At 44.4% G+C, this 20278-nt stretch overlaps 1 long non-coding RNA gene across 2 annotated transcripts; it reads left to right on the forward strand.

Moving 5' to 3' along the window:
* Positions 1-14321: 14321 nt before the first annotated feature.
* LOC127334673 (uncharacterized) lies at positions 14322-17572 on the forward strand. Of its 2 annotated transcripts, XR_011747210.1 has the most exons (4): positions 14322-14627; positions 14733-14824; positions 16117-16201; positions 17524-17572. It is a non-coding gene; the product is annotated as an uncharacterized lncRNA (long non-coding RNA). The 2 variants fall into 2 exon arrangements; XR_011747209.1 differs by having other exon boundaries at positions 14325-14824.
* The last annotated feature ends 2706 nt before the right edge of the window (positions 17573-20278 follow it).

The following is a 20278-nucleotide window of genomic DNA, read 5'->3' on the forward strand; positions in this document are numbered from 1 at the left end:
AGTTTCCTTAGGGTATCCTATGAAGACGCATTTTTCCGCTTTGGGTTCTAGCTTGTCCGGTTGTAACTTCTTTACATAGGCTTCGCAACCCCAAACTTTCAGAACGATGACTTAGGTTTCTTATTAAACCATAATTCATACGGTGTCGTTTCTACGGATTTTGATGGTGCTCTATTTAAAGTGAATGCGGCTGTCTCTAATGGATAACTCCAAAATGATAACGGCAAATCAGTAAGAGACATCATAGAACGAACCATATCTAAGAGAGTTCGATTACGACGTTCGGACACACCGTTTCGTTGTGGTGTTCCCGGCGGTGTCAATTGTGAAAGTATTCCGCATTTCTTTAAATGCATGCCAAACTCATAACTCAGATATTCACCTCCACGATCAGATCGTAGAAATTTAATCTTCTTGTTACGTTGATTTTCTACTTCACTTTGAAATTCCTTAAACTTCTCGAAAGTTTCAGATTTATGTTTCATGAAATAGATATACCCATATCTACTCAGATCATCTGTGAAGGTTAGAACATAACGATAACCACCACGCGATGCTACGCTCATTGGTCCGCACACATCGGTATGTATGATTTCCAATAAGTCAGTAGCTCGCTCCATCATACCAGAAAATGGAGTCTTGGTCATTTTTCCCATTAGACATGCTTCGCATCTATCAAGTGACTCAAAGTCAAGTGATTCAAGTAATCCATCGGTATGGAGTTTCTTCATGCGTTTCACTCCAATATGACCAAGACGACAGTGCCACATATAAGTAGAATTATCATTCAATTTAATTCGCTTAGCATCAATGGTATGTATATGCGTATCACTACTATCGAGATCTAACAGAAATAAGCCATTCTTTTCTGGTGCTCGACCATAAAAGTTATTATTCATAAAAATAGAACAACCATTATTCTCAGACTTGAATGAATAACCGTCTTGCATTAAACAAGATCCAGATATAATGTTCATGCTCAACGCGGGTACAAAATAACAATTATTTAGGCTTAAAACTAATCCCGAAGGTAGATGTAGAGGAAGTGTGCCGACAGCGATCACATCGACTTTGGATCTGTTTCCAACGCACATCGTCACTTCATCTTTCAGTAGTCTTCGTTTATTCTTTAGTTCCTGTATCGAGTTACAAATATGAGCAACCGAACCAGTATCAAATACCCAGGTACTAGAACGAGAACCAGTGAGATAAACATCTATAACATGTATATCAGATATACCTTCTTTCTTCTTCTTGACAAGGCCGCTCTTCAGATCAGCCAGATACTTGGAGCAATTACGCTTCCAGTGTCCCTTCTCCTTGCAGTAATAGCACTCAGCATCAGGCTTAGGGCCGTTCTTAGGTTTCATAGGAGGCGTGGCAGCTTTCTTGCCACCCTTCTTGAATTTTCCCTTAGATTTGCCCTGTTTCTTGAAACTGGTGGTCTTGTTGACCATCAACACTTGGTGCTCTTTCTTGATCTTAATCTCAACAGCTTTTAGCATGCCAAAGAGTTCAGGTAACTCCTTGTTCATGTTCTGCATATTGTAGTTCATCACAAAGTTCTTGTAACTTGGTGGCAGTGATTGAAGGACACGATTAATCCCCAGTCTGTTAGGAATCACTATTCCCAAGTCACTGAGTTTCTTCGCATGCCCGGTCATGGCGAGCATGTGCTCACTAACGGAGCTGCCTTCTTCCATCATGCAGCTGAAGAATTGTTTCGATGCTTCATAGCACTCCACGGCCGCATGAGTCTCAAAAATAGCTTTCAGCTCTTTCATCAACTCATGAGGATCGTGGTGCTCAAAATGTTTTTGAAGATCGGATTCTAGACTGCACAGGATGGCACACTGAACTTGAGAGTACCGAATTTTCTGAGTCTTGTAAACAGCTTTTACTTCATCGGTTTCAGTTTCTGCAGGAGGGTCACCTAGCGGTGCATCAAGCACATATTGCAGATTTCCGCCAGAGAGGAAGATCCTCACATGACGGAACCAGTCGGTGAAGTTGCTACCGTTGCTCTTAAGTTTTTCTTTCTCTAGGAACTAGTTAAAATTGATTGGGGACGCCATCTCTACAACATATATTTGCAAAAGTTTAGACTAAGTTTATGACAAATTGAGTTCAAATTTTAATTCAACATAATTAAAAATCTAGGTGAACTCCCACTCAAAACAATATCCCTCGCATTGTCTTAGTGATCACACGAACCAAATCCACCGCACCTATGTCCGATCATCACGAGACAAGGTGTGATTTCAATGGCGAACACTCAAAGTGTTCATCATATCAACCATATGATTCATGCTCTACCTTTCGGTATCACATGTTCCGAGACCATGTCTGTACATGCTAGGCTCGTCAAGGCCACCTTAGTATCCGCATGTGCAAAACTGTCTTGCACCCGTTGTATGCACTTGTTGATTCTATCACACCCGATCATCACGAGATGCTTCGAAATGACAAGTCTTGGCAACGGTGCTACTAAGGATGAACACTTTATTATCTTGAGATTTTAGTGAGGGATCATCTTATAATGCTACCGTCGCGATCTAAGCAAAATAAGATGCATAAAAGGATTAACATCACATGCAGTTCATATGTGATATGATATGGCCCTTTTGTCTTTGCGCCTTTGATCTTCATCTCCAAAGCACGGACATGATCTCCATCATCTTCGGGCATGATCTCCATCATCGTCGGCGTAGCGTCAAGGTCAATGGCGCCGTCTTCATGATTGTCCTCCATGTAGCAACTATTACAACTACTTTGAAATACTACTCAACATGAAATTTAAAGACAACCATAAGGCTCCTGCCGGTTGCCACAATACAATAATGATCATCTCATACATATTCATCATCACATTATGGCCATATCACATCACCAAACCCTGCGAAAACAAGTTAGACGTCTCTAATTTGGTTTGCATATTTTACGTGGTTTAGGGTTTTCGATAGAGATCTAATCTACCTACGAACATGAACCACAACGTTGATACTAATGTTTTCAATAGAAGAGTAAATTGAATCTTCACTATAGTAGGAGAGACAGACACCCGCAAAGCCTCTTATGCAATACAAGTTGCATGTCGAACGAGGAACAAGTCTCATGAACACGGTCATGTAAAGTTAGTCCGAGCCGCTTCATCCCACTATGCCACAAAGATGCAAAGTACTCAAACTAAAGATAACAAGAGCATCAACGCGCACAAAACCATTGTTTTCTACTCGTGCAACCATCTATGCATAGACACGGCTCTGATACCACTGTAGGATAACGCTGCATAGAAAACAAAAAAATTTCCTACCGCGAACACGCAATCCAAGCCAAGATGCAATCTAGAAGACGGTAGCAACGAGGGGTTTATCGAGTCTCACCCTTGAAGAGATTCCAAAGCCTACAAGAGGAGGCTCTTGTTGCTGCAGTAGACGTTCACTTGCCGCTTGCAAAAGCGCGTAGAAGATCTTGATCACGATCCCTCCGGCGCCACGAACGGGCAGCACCTCCGTACTCGGTCACACGTTCGGTTGTTGATGAAGACGACGTCCACCTCCCGTTCCAGCGGGCAGCGGAAGTAGTAGCTCCTCTTGAATCCGACAGCACGATGGCGTGGTGTCGGTGGTGGTGGAGAACTCCGGCGGAGCTTCGCTAAAGCACGCGGGAGCTATGGAGGAGAAGGGGGCGGCTAGGGTTTGGGAGGGGGTGGCCGGCCACTCAAGGGGGGCGGCCAGCTTGTGGTCTTGGGGTGGCCGGCCCCCTCCCTTGGCCCCTCATTATATAGGTGGAACCCCAAGTGTTGGACTACAAGTCTCCGAATAAGACCCGAACCCAAAACCTTCCATGTGATAGGGAAACCTACCCAAGCTAGGACTCCCACTAGAGGTGGGAGTTCCACCTTCCATGGAGGGGGTGGCCGGCCCCCCTTGGGGGAGTCCACTTGGGACTCCTCCCCCTCTAGGGTTGGCCGGCCATGGAGGTGGAGTCCCTCCGGGACTCCACCTTCCTTGGTGGTTTCTTCCGGACTTTTCTAGAACCTTCTAGAACCTTCCATAGAACCTTCCGCATCATTTTAATTCACATAAAATGACATCCTATATATGAATCTTATTCTCCGGACCATTCCAGAACTCCTCGTGATGTTCGGGATCTCATCCGGGACTCCGAACAAATATTCGAACTCCATTCAATATTCAAGTTCTACCATTTCAACATCCAACCTTAAGTGTGTCACCCTACGGTTCGCGAACTATGCGGACATGGTTGAGTACTCACTCCGAGCAATAACCAATAGCGGGATCTGGAGATCCATAATGGCTCCCACATATTCAACGATGACTTTAGTGATCGAATGAACCATTCACATACAATACCAGTTCCCTTTGTCACGCGATATTTTACTTGTCCGAGGTTTGATCTTCGGTATCACTCTATACCTTGTTCAACCTCGTCTCCTGACAAGTACTCTTTACTCGTACCGTGGTATGTGGTCTCTTATGAACTTATTCATATGCTTGCAAGACATTAGACGACATTCCACCGAGAGGGCCCAGAGTATATCTACCCGTCATCGGGATGGACAAATCCCACTGTTGATCCATATGCCTCAACTCATACTTTCCGGATACTTAATCCCACCTTTATAACCACCCATTTACGCAGTGGCGTTTGGTGTAATCAAAGTACCTTTCCGGTATAAGTGATTTACATGATCTCATGGTCATAAGGACTAGGTAACTATGTATCGAAAGCTTATAGCAAATAACTTAATGACGAGATCTTATGCTACGCTTAATTGGGTGTGTCCATTACATCATTCATATAATGACATAACCTTGTTATTAATAACATCCAATGTTCATGATTATGAAACTAATCATCTATTAATCAACAAGCTAGTTAAGAGGCATACTAGGGACTCTTTGTTTGTCTACATATCACACATGTACTAATGTTTCGGTTAATACAATTATAGCATGATATATAAACATTTATCATAAACATAAAGATATAAATAATAACCACTTTATTATTGCCTCTAGGGCATATCTCCTTCACGCTTGGGGATCGAGTCCCCGAGCGTGGCGAGTCCATTTGGGGGTCCAGTCCCCGAGCGTGGCGAGTCCGCTTGGAGGTCCAGTCCTCGAGCGTGGCGAGTCCGCTTGGGGGTCCAGTCCCCGAGCGTGGAGAGTTTGTTTTGACGAGTGCTGACTTTGTGTTTGTCTGGCAGGGACGTGCGACTTCGTGGACACGGCGACCCCCCTTGAGTGCTTGGAGACCGCGACGATGCGCATCATCAAGTGTGCGGGGGACATACTGGCGGTGCTCCAGTATCTGAGCCCGCGAGAGAGGATCCCGCCCGACGCTTCATCGGTTTTCAAGGCCGTCTCCGACGTCCCGGCGGTGGTGGGCTGGCTGCGCCGCTCCTCGTGTCGAGTGGGCATCACCATGGCTTTAAGCATGGTGCTCGCTGACAAGGGATTAACTTGTCAATGCCTACGGGTTGTAGACTAGGGTTTTAGCTAGAAGTAGAGGGCAAGTAGATCTCGAAGGTTTCAGCCGAAAAGTACTCGACGATATGAAAACTAGGGTTTGTGAGACAATGAATCGATGCTTTCTTTGTCCCTCGGCTCCCCCTTATATAGGAGGTGGAGCCGAGGGATTCGTGATACACAAGTTAGAGAGTCCGGGAGGGTTTTCAACTCACCCCGCAATATTACAAGTGTTCTCTCCTAATACAACTCTAGCTTTCCTTAACTAGCAACTTGGGCTTCCGATTCATCTTATCCTTCGGGTCGTGGGCCTTCAGTAAACCCCGGGTACCATCTTCGGCAGGCCCATTGAGGATGCCTATGTCAGTAGCCCCCGAGATTTTGCTTGAATTGCAGAGTCAGGGAAAATCTCCACCTTTATATTTATTCGATAACTCTGAACTTTACCACATATCTTTGCATACGAATTTATATATTGTACAGGGATAATGGTAGTTGGGGCTACTTCATCTGGCGGATCAGGTACTAGTTAACTGCTCTAGTAGCAATCCACAAAAACCTACTTCAAGATCACGTACATGGACATGATCTCGGGATACTGGTGTAAACTTCGACAGGTGCCGCTTAAGGTCTTACCATTCTGTCGAGTCCCAGTCATATTTATCGGGTACCTAATGCATCCGTTAGGATTTTTCTTCGTATCTGTTGATACGGAAAAAAAGTAGCAAACCGACGTCAGATACGGCGCCACGCCACGCAGAACGGATCTGGGGTCTTACCTTCGCAAAGTTTTGCGGCATTCTGAGATTGATCGCAACTTCGGCGCTCTGAGAATATATTGTCGAGTGCTTTTTCGGCTGTTGGAATAGCACATTTTATTGAGTCAACGGATGACTTATATTGCACTCCCGATGGGAGTATATATAGAGTTATTTATATAACTCCAAATATGCTCTCTTGTTCTTCTTTCTCTCTTTTTTATAATTTCATCAGGCACGCGAACAGCGTTCCCGATGGGAGTAGCCCCCGAGGCTACAGCCAAGGACTTGTGATTGGGTGTAGGCTCCAAGCCTTATGTTGCTATATTTTTCTTCTCTCTCGAAGTTTTCAAATCTCTCGGGTGCGCGAACAGCGCTCCCGATGGGAGTAGCCCCCGAGGCTATGAGGAAATACTTGTATTTGATCATAGGCTCTCACCATTTCTATTTTGTCTTTCTCGAGTTTTTCATTTTTCCAAAGTAGCCACCGAGCATTTGATCAAAAACTTGTATTTTATCAAAGGCTCTCGAAATAATCCACAATCTCTGATGTCGCCGTTCTTATGAAGCTGCTTAGCCGAATTTTTCTCTTGCCAAGGTGACATCACTGCTGACGATAGCCACGACCGCTGTACCGGGAAAACGCGAGAACTTCTCTCTCGCGGCCTTGCGGGCCCAAATTACTCATCGCATTGACACGTCGTGCAAGTGGGGGACACACGTCCTCCGCTTTTCCTGGCGCACGTACTGTAGCTTCTATCCTATCTCATCCAGCTGAAATTACTTTTTACCCCTTGTCCACGTGTACACCATCTATCCCGCAATCTCTTCATCCAACGGCGCGTCCGGAGTCCAAGATGGCCACCGAAGATCTGGAGTGGGAGAGATCCAAGATCTCAAACCAGGACCTGAACCTGCTGAAAAAGCTGGGGTTCACCAAGAAGGAGGGCACGCTGCGCTTCCCCAAGGAGGAGAGCTATCCATCGCCTCCAATCGAGTATCGGGTCAGTTTTGTTGACCACCTCATCCGCGGTCTTTCTCCCCCCATCCACGAATTTCTTCGGGGTCTTCTTTTTGTCTATGGGCTTCAGCTGCATCAGCTGATGCCCAATTCCATCCTCCACGTGTCTATTTTTATCACATTGCGTGAGTGCTTCCTTGGAGTCCATCCCAATTGGGCTCTATGGAAGCGCATTTTCTGCGTTCGCCGCAATGGCTCCCACAACGCCGCCTACAACATTGGCGGCGTTGTCATCTGTGTTCGTTCTGACGTCGAATACTTCGACGTCAAGTTCCCCGACTCCGTCCAAGGATGGAGCAAGAAATGGCTCTATGTTCACGAAGAAAGCTCCGACTTAGTGGAGAACAACATCGCCCCTTTCGACGGAGGTGCCAAAATCCTTCGCCGCCGTTCCTGGGATGCTGAAGCTACCGAAGATGAGAAATTGGCGACAGCGGCGCTGATGACTCGCATCCACGAGCTCCAGAACACTCGTGGCAAGGAACTATCGGGTATTCAGATCACCGCTTATTTCCTTAGGATTAGAGTGCAGCCTCTTCAGGCTCGCAAAAATCCCCTTTGGATGTATGCTGGTGAAGAAGACGTCGATAGGCTCTCCAAAGACCTTCCTGTGAAGGACTTGGAGAAACTGATCCGAAAGATCTCATCGCTCAGCAAGAAGGATACAATTCCATCCTCTTGCCGCATTACGCCATATAGTGGCGCCAACCCCCTTCCCGAGGTAATTTTATCCTCTATAGTTGCTATATTGTCTTCTCGAGTTTTATTATTTGTCGACTACTATCATTGCTAGCATTTCTTGCACAACTTCTTTTTTTATCGACATTCTTTCTTTTTCTCAGAATCATCCCGCTCTTACTTCTCTTCCTCCTCTTCTTGAGGGTGGAGAAGTTGAAGATCGTACTGTTGTCGATGATCACAACCAGGGTACCTCGCTCCCTGAGAGTGAAGTCGCGGGTTCCCAAAAATCCGCGGCTTCCTCTGAAAAAGAAGCTGAGTCTGAGGCCACTGCCTCGACACACTCCCTTCCTTCCGCTGTTTCTCCAAGGAACAAGAGGAAAAGGGATGAAGAAGTTGAAGATTCCGGCACCTCCAATGCCGAAGAAGCTGGTCCTTCAGATAAGAAGGCGGCTTTCAATCCATACGATGATGCCCTCGTCAGCTCGTAAGTTCCATATTGCTTCTTGTTGTTTTGCTGTCGACGTTTTTTCCTATCTTGATTCTTTTCATTGTCGCCATTTTATTGCAGTGGTGACGAGGAAGAAGCACATCCTATTGAAGCGACTGCTCGAACGAGTACGTCGCGTACTTTAGTTGTTTCTGAAGCTCAGGCTGATGGAGATGAATCTTCGCCTCCTCAGCAAAACACCGAGCTTCCTACTCCGCCTGCGAGCCCCCGTGCCCCTTCGCCAAAGAGGGCAAGGGTCGAGCTATCCAAGGAGCCTGCTCTGCAACTTGGTGACTCCACGACTCCTCCTCTGGACGATGTAAGTCATTTGCTTCTTTCGTTTTTGTTTTTCGCCTCTTATACTCTTTGCCGTCGACTTTTTTTTTGCTAATGCTTTCTTTGCTTTTTCCTTTTGTCAGCCTTTGATGAAGGAATTCATCCGTCTCGGTACCCAATTCGTCGGGTACCGTGACCATTCTAAAAAGGCCGAAGGTACTATTTTGTTACTTCTTCTAGTCAATGAGCTCCTCCTCCTCTCTTGTCAAGATTTTGACTGCTGTCGACTATTTTGTCAGAAAACCTTGTGGAAACCAACAAACGTGCTGATGCACTTGCTCGTAAACTAGAGCAAAGTGAAAAAGCTTGTAAGAAGGCTGAAGCAGACGCTAAGAAGGCCAAGGAAGATGCTGCTACTATCGAAGATCTTCGCAAGAGGCTTCACGAAGCAGAAATTGCCCTGGACGACAATTTGGCCGAGCAAGCTGCTCATGAAAAAGAGATCCTCAGTCGCTTGCAATCGCAAAGTCGACGTTTTGTTAGTAAGTACTCAAATCCTTGTTTATTTCTTCGAATTGCTTCACTGTCTCGAGCATTCTTATTGACGAGCTTCCTTTTGCTTGTTTTCAGGGAGAACTCATCAAGAATACGAAGTGGAGGATCCTGAAGGCGATCAGCTTATCGACGCGCTTTCTCTTCTTTAAATCCATGGGGATGAAGCACGTGAAGGCCTTGCTGACGCTGAAGCAGGTCTGTCGAAGCTTTTCCCCTATTTCTTCCCGAAGAAAGAGGAGCCCGACACTTTTACTGCTCTCACCAAAAGCTTGAACGTGCTGGAAGATCTTGGGCTCAAACTTCGCCAAGAAGGCCTGAAGATTGGTGTTGAAGGCACCATCGCTCTGATTGCTGATAGCCAGCAAAACATCGACTGGGCTAAAGTTGGCGACATAAAGGAGATGGAGACGAAGAAGTGGCAATCTCTAATTAGAGCTGCGAAGCCTCCCTCAAAGCCGATCCTTGCCTTCCTTGGTGTCAAACCAACTCTTGCTCCAAGTGCATCCAAGCCGGAGGTCAAGTAGACCACCCTGTCTTTCTTTTTCTTTTTCCTTTTGATGCTGTCACCAAAGTTGCTTTGGAGACACTTACCCCACTAGTTTGTTAGGGCGACCTCCATTGTAATGTCTTGTAAATATTCTGAAAATCAATGGAATTCTATTTTGCTTGACGATTGATGTCGAACCTTTTGTTTCAGTTGACATTTGATAACCGTGCTTCAAGTCCTCATCCTTCCGATGTTTTTCCTACTTCCTCTTGCTCGAAGAAAACGCCTATTAATAGTGAGCTTGGTGAAGATTCCTCGAGTAAGGGTTTAGCGCAAGACTTGGAAGAACTTCGTCAGCAGCTTCAGTATGCGAAGAAACAAACACTTGTGATGATGGAGCAAGCTCGAAAGTCATCCGAAAAAAGAGAAGATTCATTGCAGCAAGCTCAAGAAGCCATAGCTGCCAAGGAAGCCGCTGTTTCTGAAGCTGCAAAAGCTACTACTTGAGAAAATTTTATGCTCGAGTTATTGAACGAAGCCAGTCTGGATATGTCAGGTATGCTTTTTCAAATCAAAACTTCTTCTATTTTCCCTTTATTTCCTCCTTTGAGATTCTTGTGCTGTCGCAAAATAGGTTCCTTTCTCGACGTTGCTGCTGAAAACCAAAGGGTAGATGCAAGGAAAAATCTCCTGGTTAACCTCTCCCTTGACCATGGTTCTCTGTTCTGGGCCACTCCAGAGCGTACCCGACAGATTGTCAGGTTTCAAGACCGCGCCTGTCAGGTTCGTGAGTTCCTTGATTTCTGTACCAGAACCTTGTCCTTGGTTTACAGCACAATGTTTCCTCGGAACGAGACACCGGACACTCTACTTGGTCTGATGGAAAAATTCCGGGATGCCCCTCGTATCCATAACTTTGTGCGAGCTCAACTATTTGTTCGGATGGACTCTGAATTCTTTGTCAAAGGGAACTATGCTGAACATACGACAACTGTTGCAAATAACAAAGGTCTATCCATAGATAGTATATTAGGCATTAACTGATTTGTACTATATTGTAAGAAATCATGTCTGTATTTTTTGTCGAATTCTTTGTGATGATGAAGTTGTCTATATTGTGAAGTGTAATCTATATTGCGAAGCCCCCGAGCCTGTAATATCCCAGGTTTAGAGGCAATAAAATGAGAGAACATGCATAGAAAATCCGGGGAATTTTCGCGCTTTCAAATAAAACTTACCACAGTAACTGAAGTTTCACTTGACTTGCTGGAATTGAAGTAGATCATCAAGCCAAGCGCTATAAACTTCACTGTGACCTTTGCTAAAACCTTGTTTGGGTAGAGATGATTTGATCTATGGGCTAGATCAAATAGAATTAGTTTCATAACAAACAACACCTTAAGTAAGGATCAACTACAAGATCTTATAAAGGATCTCAACATGATAATTCTAACAGCAACACATGAATAATTATTCAATCCTAAATCATAGAACACAATTAATTCAGACACTATTCTATACTTATCTTATCCATGTCTTCTACTAAATAAATGTTCCTACCATGAGTCACATGGTATATTTTTTCAACTATAATACTTTGACCAAGTCAAGAACTTGCATATTCATTCTTCATTAACTTTGACAATTCCAACCTTGTTTCCCAACTCATTCTATTAAACCTTACAGAAAGGAGAGAATCATGATTATGCTTATACTATCCATTGGGTAGAACCTAGTTTAATATTCAACCTATCTATTTGAGGTAAACCATTAATACTAATCAATGCTATAAGGAGTACAAGTCAAGTATTAAACCCTGCTTGACCTAGCTAACAATTGATAGTAAGTAAGAACCTCTTTTACTAGTGATCCAAGAGAGAGACAAGTGTTGTGATCATTCCAACTTGGTAATGATCATAAACCCTAGAGGAACCCTAAAGAGCTCAACTTAAGGAGGTATACTCAAGTATATGGACTTATACTTGATCTTGGAGAGAGAACCATAATTCACAACTAAATTGTTATGAGACCAAAACTTTGATCATTACAAATTGGGTGATGATCATAAACCCTAAGAATCTAAGTGAGTGTGTTGAGAGAAGTATTAAAGAAGAGATATTAGTGAGGATAAGTGGATCATGTCTGATGCATGATCTTACTTTATAAATTGAGATAATAAGTTAAACCTATATAAGTGATCCATAGATCTCATTCTTCACATGAAATGATAAGTAAATCATTAGTAGTTAACCAGACCAATACTCATGCCTTGTGTAGTATTGATATGGTATTTAAACCCTGCCTATCCAAACACTTGATACAAACCTAGCATTGCCTTGATACACTAATTCTACCTAAGTGAGGAGGAGGAACCTTAGCCAATTAAACATACCCTAGCTTATGCTCATATTTTAATTATAGTTGTGTATCACTTGGGTGATCACTACTAAAACCCTAGATCACATTAGAATACCAATTCAAGTATCACTTCAGATTATAAATAGAACCCTGCCATGCCTCATGCCTATTTTATACTTCAAATGGTGAAGCATCATCAAAACCCTAAACCCTTTCATATAGGATCCACCCCACATAAAATATTATGTCCTAACTTGTGTATCATGGATCACAAGTATAAAACCAAGGCCTATATACCTAAGTACTAAATGCCATTTGATGAGTAGAATGAAACCAATACCTTATTTTACTTTGTTATCCAAATACTTTGCCTAAATGGACCAAATGAATTGTATTTATAAATAGTACCACCTTAGTAAGTAAAGTGACCAATGATAAGCTTGGGAATTATATTAAGAAGTTCAAGCCAGAATTTGCTAAGCAAGATTAGTGAATATAGTGTTGATTCAACCATTTTTTAACTCTTAAAAATAAATTCTCCACATAAAATGATGAATCCAATTCCATCCAAATTTTCACCACTACTTTAAATATTAGTCATAATTATAAATATGGGAACACATCATATTGTTAAGTACTAGCTCAACCTAATCATATGTTCATTACGCACAAGTTATAAATTTTCAAACCACTTAAATAGATTTTGTTCTCAAATGAAAAAGGAGATTGAGATAAAAATCTAAAACTTATTTCTATGTTAATTACACCTCACAACATATCAATCCAATTAAAAATTCAATGTTTATTTAAACAGAATGATACAGTAAGCATCATTATCAGATTATATTAATGTTCAAATATTTTAGAATCTGCAAAACAAAATAGAATTCAAATTTGAATTCAAACCAGAAAATATAAAAACAGAATTTGAAAAGGAGAAAGAGAGGGAAACTTACCCTGGTGGACCTCAACCATCGCAGCAGCCCAACACCCATCTCCGCAGCAGCCCAAAGACTCGGCCCAGGAGCAGCCCAGCCCAAACCAAATTCGTTTCGGTTGCTTTAATGTTCGTGCGAAGAGAAAAGCCTCGTTCTTCTTCTTCCCCGGCGACGACAGCGCAACCTTGCCAGTCGATGACGCCCTCGTCGATGATAAGCACGGATTCGAACGCCAACAACACGCTCAAGATTTTGCACTAATCGATTCACGTCCGAGCATATCCAGAAGAAAAGGATCGGCGCCCAGAAGAACTCTCCAGGCACCGCCACCTCCCGACCGTCGTCCTCGCCGTGTCGCAGCCACAGTGGTTCCCCCGACGTATAAAGCCTCGAGGAGAACCTCCGTGAAGCCTTTGTTCATCCTAGACCGTCCTTATCCTTTCTCGTTCTCTCTTTCTTCCACACTGCATCAGTTTCTGTCGCCGGCGAACACCATGGCGCCGTCGATTGAGAGCACCCCGGAGTCCGTGGAGTAGCTCGTTGGATGCGCCCGATGCCGTAGAACCTTCTGGCGGAAGGAATCGAGAAGGGGAGCTCGGAGCAACGTCAATTTCTATTTCCCTTTCTCCGGCCATCGCCGGGAATGGCGAAATAGGGCCAGCTCCAGTCCACCATCAACACCATTGACCACTCCAATCGCCTCCTAGTGAGATTGCGTGTAGCGACCTAGAAAAATACCCCTATTAGATTTTGTTTGTTGTTTCTCTTTTATGCATAATCATGGCATCATATCACCTTGCATGTTTTAATAAAAGCCTCAAGAAAATTATTTCTATTTAAAACCCTATTTTAAATTGAGAATATTCCTATGGCTTAATATAAAACCCTCTCCCTCATCTTATATATTTTCCCAAGTAATAATAAAACAAAATTATTATCTTGGGTATGTGAAGAACTAATTTAAAATCTGGTTCAAATATTTTCAAAGTCTGCAAAACTGTTTCGAATCTTGTTCTACATTTTCGTTCCAGATCTCTTTCTTTATTTCTCTCCTTATTTCAAAAAATGTTTCAGAAAAATAGAGAGAGAGAGCCCAGCCTAGCCTATCTCTTTCTACCTGGTGGGTTTCCTCAAGTCTGGGAACGCTCCCTAGAAATCCCTGTGTGGTCTTCGTCCAAGCAAGCACGCACCCGACGTGCGCTCCTCCTCCCCACGCGGTCGACGTCACAGCGCACCACTACGCTCCATCCTCCTCCTTTTTAATCCTCCAAAGCCCCATCAAACCCTAGCCCTCTTTTCCTCCCCTCTGGCCGCCGCAACCTTTCCGTTCTCCCCATCTTTTTCCCCTTTGATGTCACAGGCCGCCGTCGCGCCGGTCGTCCCTGATCCCATATGAAGCCATCTCTAGCTCCGCCGTGCGACACTGATTTTCCTAGGCACACGCGCGCAACGATTCGAGCAAGGAATCGTCGACTTCATCGTCTTCTTCATCTCTGGGTGCCACGCTCCGGCAAAGTTTCTGGCTGCTACAGTCATCTTCCGGCGCCATGGACACTGCCCTCGACTTCCTGGTGAGCTAGCGCACCTTTTCCCCCTCTTCGTCGTCTCTTTGCATCACTGCACGCCAACGCCCTAGACTGACGAAACTGACGGCTCTTTTTCTTCTTCCGTCCGAGGTCGCAACCATGTCCGTCGTCTACATCTTCGACCATGTCCGCGCGCACGCCAAGGACTCCAAGCACGTCTGCTTCCTGGTCTGGCCTCCTGGGTGAGCATCGCTTCCCCTCTACCTCTTCTCTACATCTTCCCGTCGCCGTCGCTTGTATGTGCCGTGTGTGCACCAGATCAGGGCCGTCCAGTTTGGGTCCAACTTCAAAGAGCGCCTCGTTCTTTCCCAATTTCAGCTAGCACATCTTGCAATCCCGTATCCATCCACCTGCAAGGTTGGTTGTTTAAGCTAGCTAGCTAGCTCATGGATTGATCCAGCTGCCTGCCTGTGTGCTTAGCTGCTTGCTATTCATCGGCCACCGGCCTGTCTGTGTTCTCTCGTTTCAGTTTCGTCAGTTCCAGGCCGACATGCTTTAGACTTGGATCTTTTTACCTCGCGCACACTCCTTATCACGTTTCCAAGGTAGCCCAACTGGATGTACTCGACCGTGCATATCCTAGATGCTCCCGTGTTGCTAATCATCTCCAGTCGTTGCTGGCTTAGTCGGTTGTGCGTTTGATCCACATCCAGTAAACCACCATCCAATTCCCAGGGAAATCAGCGTCCAATCTTCTTCTCTGTATGTTGCCTCACTTCAGTAGACACATGCTTCAGGTACAGAGATCATTCACGTTCTAATTCTGTACTGTTGCCAATCTAGTTATCTCGTTCCTTGCTCCACTACCCAGCCATCCTAAGTTCCACCCCTTTTGTTTATCTTCTATCGATACAAATTATGTGTTTTGGCATTCGCAATAATATGCGCTCCTCCTTGTACATCAACTGAACCTCTGCCTGTTGGTCTGATTCTAGACTAGTAGATCATGAGTTCTAACCCTCGGTGGCCATTTGCATTCCATGCCCGGTCTGGCCCAGTTTCCCTCTCGGCTGAACTCTCTTTTATCTATTTTTCTTGAACATCTTGTTTATTTTATATCTTTTGTTTTACAAGTTCAAATAATGCAAATAAGATGTATACTTTTATTAGAAAATTATGAAGAATCTGAAAATGACATCCATATGTTTATTTGCATTCCGCAGCATGTCGTTCCGTTATAGTTTGCATCGCACCTAATAATTAAACGCGGAGTATTTGGAAATTCCCGACAAGGATTTTCCTGCTCCGTTTAATATTGAAGTAGCGCACCCCTGCCATGTCTTGCCATGCTAATCAACACTTAACTTTACCGGTAGAAATGCAACTCCAACCTAATTTGTTTGTCCGGGTTCCGATCCCGCTTAATTTGGATAAGTTGCATCGCATCATAATTGCCATGTCATGCATATCATCTTGATCATGCTGGATCTTCTTTATCCGTATTAGTAAGACTTGCATACGTTGTGTGTTTCAGCATTTGCTTCTTCCCGGATAGGATTGCGAAGTGGTGTTGTGAGATACGACAAGTTCTCCGGATGTTTCTCGGCAAGCTTTAACAGGCAAGCATTTCCCCTATACTTCTGCCCCTGCAGAAGTCGCTCACCTATTTTATTTTGCCTTCTCCCTCATGCTATCCTTAAGTTGCGTTCTTGTCACGTGTCCTTTCCACTTGTTACCTCAAGCAGCATATATTGCATCCACCAACCACCTACATCTATTGTTTGGTTATCGGGTCTGCCTTGCGAGTCGTAGTGCATGCTAGTGCTGTGTTATCTTGTTACCATTATTTCTATCTTATCAGGTTATTTGTTGGGGATCATGACACATACTACATGGTTATATCTGTTGAGGGTATCATGGTTACTTGTTAATAATTGTTAAGCGGAGGCATCGGTGGGTCAGCTGCTCGTTTTGTGACGGCTCACTTGTGTTTCTTTATAACTTAGGACCCGAGTTCCTGTTATCTGTTCTGAGACTGACCGCTCTAACCACACGTGGGTATGTTTCTGGGTCTCCCCTCGACCACTGCCGGAATCTACAGCTTTGTCCAGTGGCCACAACTAGTTTGCAATGTTTTACCATTTGTTGTTGCGTGCATGCCAGCCTGCTACTTATTTACTTTGGGAAGCCCCTGGGTGCCTTGTACCCCATGTTTCTGGTATGCACGTATAGGTCGCGGAGCCGCTGCGAAGTGGTTTATCGCCCCAGTGTGTGTTTAAACCACCTAGTACGCTGTCGCAAACAGCTAGGTCCGCTTCGGAGATACGGCCGGACTTCGATACGGGTTCAACTTAGTTAGGTGGCTTCCTGGACATTGTTGTCGTGAAGGAGAGTGCGAGTCGTGATATCCACCTGTCGCAAGTGGGTTGATCGTGCGTGTGGGCACATTTGGGCACCCCTGCAGGGTTAAATCTTATCGATAAGCCGTGTCCGCGGTTATGGACGACTTGGAGCTGTATGACTCGACCATAGACAACTTACACATGTTGTTCATTGATAATAACTTGCGTAGTAAGTTAGCACAACTTCAATAATAAATGGTTAAAACTTGACAACCGTGTGAGTGCCTTTGTAAGTACTTCCTTGCGAGGGGGGAACGCATCGGCTGTGTTATGTTTGCAGAGTATAGAATTGTTAGTTAATGCGTTCTCTCACCTTCTCTGACTAGACGACTGTTGTAGAGTGTCTCTATAGGTTTTTAGTGCTTGCGCGCTGCCGCTTAACCCCACCATATTGCCTATGACGTTCCTCTTGCGTCCTCTAAGTCCCCTGCGTGCCTCAAGTACAAAGGACGACTGGTTGACGAACACTTATACGTCTTGAAGTCTTGTTAAGTACGAACCCGTACTTATTGCTGCTTCTACGGGATATAACCGAGCAGGTATGAAGATATGTTTGATGAAGACAACGTTAGCAAGGTTACCCTTCCGCTTGGCACAGGCGGGGGTTATGGACGCCACTGGTTATCTTCAGGACTCTTAGTCCAAATTTGTATCTTGTCCGTACTCGGATGTATTTGATCTTCTGTATGATTTGGATCTTTGTATGTATCTATTTGTATTCTTGACTCGTTGGAGTCGTTGTTGTAATATATGTTTATTGTGGGCTCTATTGTAATCTTGTTGTAATGTTACCACTCGTGATTGATTCCACCCGCATCGCGTGCATGCTTCGGCGTGTGCGAGGCGCTTGGTGGTGCGTCTCCTAGAATCGATATCGTGCGGATTTCGGCGGATTCGCTGGGATCCTCATGGTACCGGTTTTGGGGCGTCACATTGCGCACCTCTAGTATCCTCCAATCCTTCTCGGCATCGCGTGTAGCTCGATTTCGAGATCATACCGACTCGCACCGCCGCGGAGACACTCGCCGGAGCTAGCTCCGGTGACCTTTTTGTGGCGGCGTTCTCACTATCCTGCTCAGTAGGTCGGGGCGGTTCGTTTGGCGATCTCCGCGCACTCGCGGGATGGCCAGAACGCCGACGCCGTCGTTCACCGGCGCGTCTCCGGCGTGGTTGACGTGGCAGGTGGGACCTCAGGATGTATTTGACTGGTCTTCGTCCTCGTGGCATTTGACCTGGTCAAAGGACCCACCTGTCGGTCACTAGGGTTAGATCCAGATCGGTACAGTTAGTATTTTCTGTTTAATTTAAAAACCAGTAAATTGCTGAAACTTTGCAAAATCATATAAAATTCATTTCAACTCAGAAAAAATGCAAATAATATATCAAAATGCTCACAAAAATAAACTCTATTCAAATAAAATATAAAACAAAAATGTGTGTCAAAATAAAAATTCACTTATTTTTAACCTTATTAATTATGCCATTCCAATTATTTAAAATACAATTTGAATTCAATAATTAGTAAAGTTATAAAAATAAAATTTTAACTATTCAGTAACTAAGTAAAATGTTAAAATTAATTTTATTTACCATAATTGTATTAACTTAATTATTAGTGGTAATTCATAAACCCTAGTTTGCAAATTACTATTTTCTATTTTCTTTAAATAGTAATAACTCAAGAAAATATAAAAAGCCAATGTTATTTTGGTAATTCAAAACTTATTTAATTAAACATCTTTAGTTAACAAGTTAATTATTTTAAACCTAATAACAATTATTAAACCATGATTCTTAATTAAACCAAAATAGGAGTTACTCTAATTATTAAATCTTGTAAAAATTAATAAAATGTTAAACCATTACTAATTTTGATTCAAAGTAATTAGTAACCACAACTCTATTTATCAGTTATTATTTTAGGTGTTGTACCATAACTTAGAAACCCTAGTTTCAATTTAGTAAGACTTTAATTCCATTATTTCATGTGATCATCCCAAAATTGTTTCAATTCTAAAACCCTAGGGGTTTAGCTCATGTGATCATAGCCACTTCAACTTTACTTGTAGAACCTTGATAAGTAACCAATGAATGCTTAATCATGATCCATCAACATAAAACCAATTCACATGAGCTTGTCATTTCATGTTCCTGTTCTTAATTAAAACCTATATGATTCACTAGTATCCACTACAAGAAAAGTTCTGATACGCAACGTCTCAAAATCGTCCGCTAAGGGGTGTTTTTCGTCGCCTATGGGTCTAACCCGACGATATGGGTTCTGTTGTCGAAACTGCGTCAGGCAAAGTCCTACCACGTATTTTTCGGTCCGTCGCGCTTGGGTGCCCTTCCGCCACGGAAAATCGGACCGTTGCAGAAGTGTTTCCGGGAGCCCGTTGACTGCTGACGTCATGCAAACTGCCACGTGGCAGACGCCGTTAATCGCGATTAACGGCGTTAACCGCTGAAACCCCGTGGTAGATGGTAGGCCCACACGAGGCCTGCCACGTCTTAAGCGGGCCGGCCCATTAAGTTTGCGGGCCGGGCCAGCTGACTTAGTTTGACCGGTCAACTATATAGCTAGGCTGGTCCATTAGTTACGTGGGTCGGGCCTAACCTCTAAGGTTGACTGGTCAAAACATTAATGGGCCGGCCCACTAAGCATGTGGGCCGGGCCGAATGCACTCGTTTGACCGGTCAACAGGCAAAAGGGCCGGCCCACAAAACATGTGGACCCACTTTCATGTTATCGGGCCGGTCCATTTACCAAGTGGGGTCCACCTTAAAGCAAGTGGGCCGGCCCAAGAAATTATTGGGCCGGCCCAATTAGCATGTGGGCCCCACTTTCCTGCTATCGGGCCGGCCCATTTAGTACGTGGGGTCCACATTAGATCAAATGGGCCGGCCCACCAAGCCAGTGGGCCGGGCCAAAAGCACAAGTGGGTCCCACTCTCCTGTTAATGGGCCAGCCCATTTAGTATGTGGGGTCCACCATATAGCAAGTGGGCCGGCCCAACAAGATAGTGGGCCGGGCCAAAAACACAGGTGGGTCCCACTTCCCAGTTAAAGGGCCGACCCATTTAGTATGTGGGGTCCACCATATAGCAAGTGGGCCGGCCCAACACGCTAGTGGGCCGGGCCAAAACCACAGGTGGGTCCCACTTCCCTCTTAAAGGGCCGGCCCATTTAGTATGTGGGGTCCACCATGTTGCAAGTGGGCCGGCCCAACAAGATAGTGGGCCGGGCCAAAAGCAAAGGTGGGTCCCACTTTCCTGTTAAAGGGCAGGCCCATTT

This window comes from Lolium perenne, chromosome 6 (genome assembly GCF_019359855.2).
Source record: "Lolium perenne isolate Kyuss_39 chromosome 6, Kyuss_2.0, whole genome shotgun sequence".
Lineage (NCBI taxonomy): Eukaryota > Viridiplantae > Streptophyta > Magnoliopsida > Poales > Poaceae > Lolium > Lolium perenne.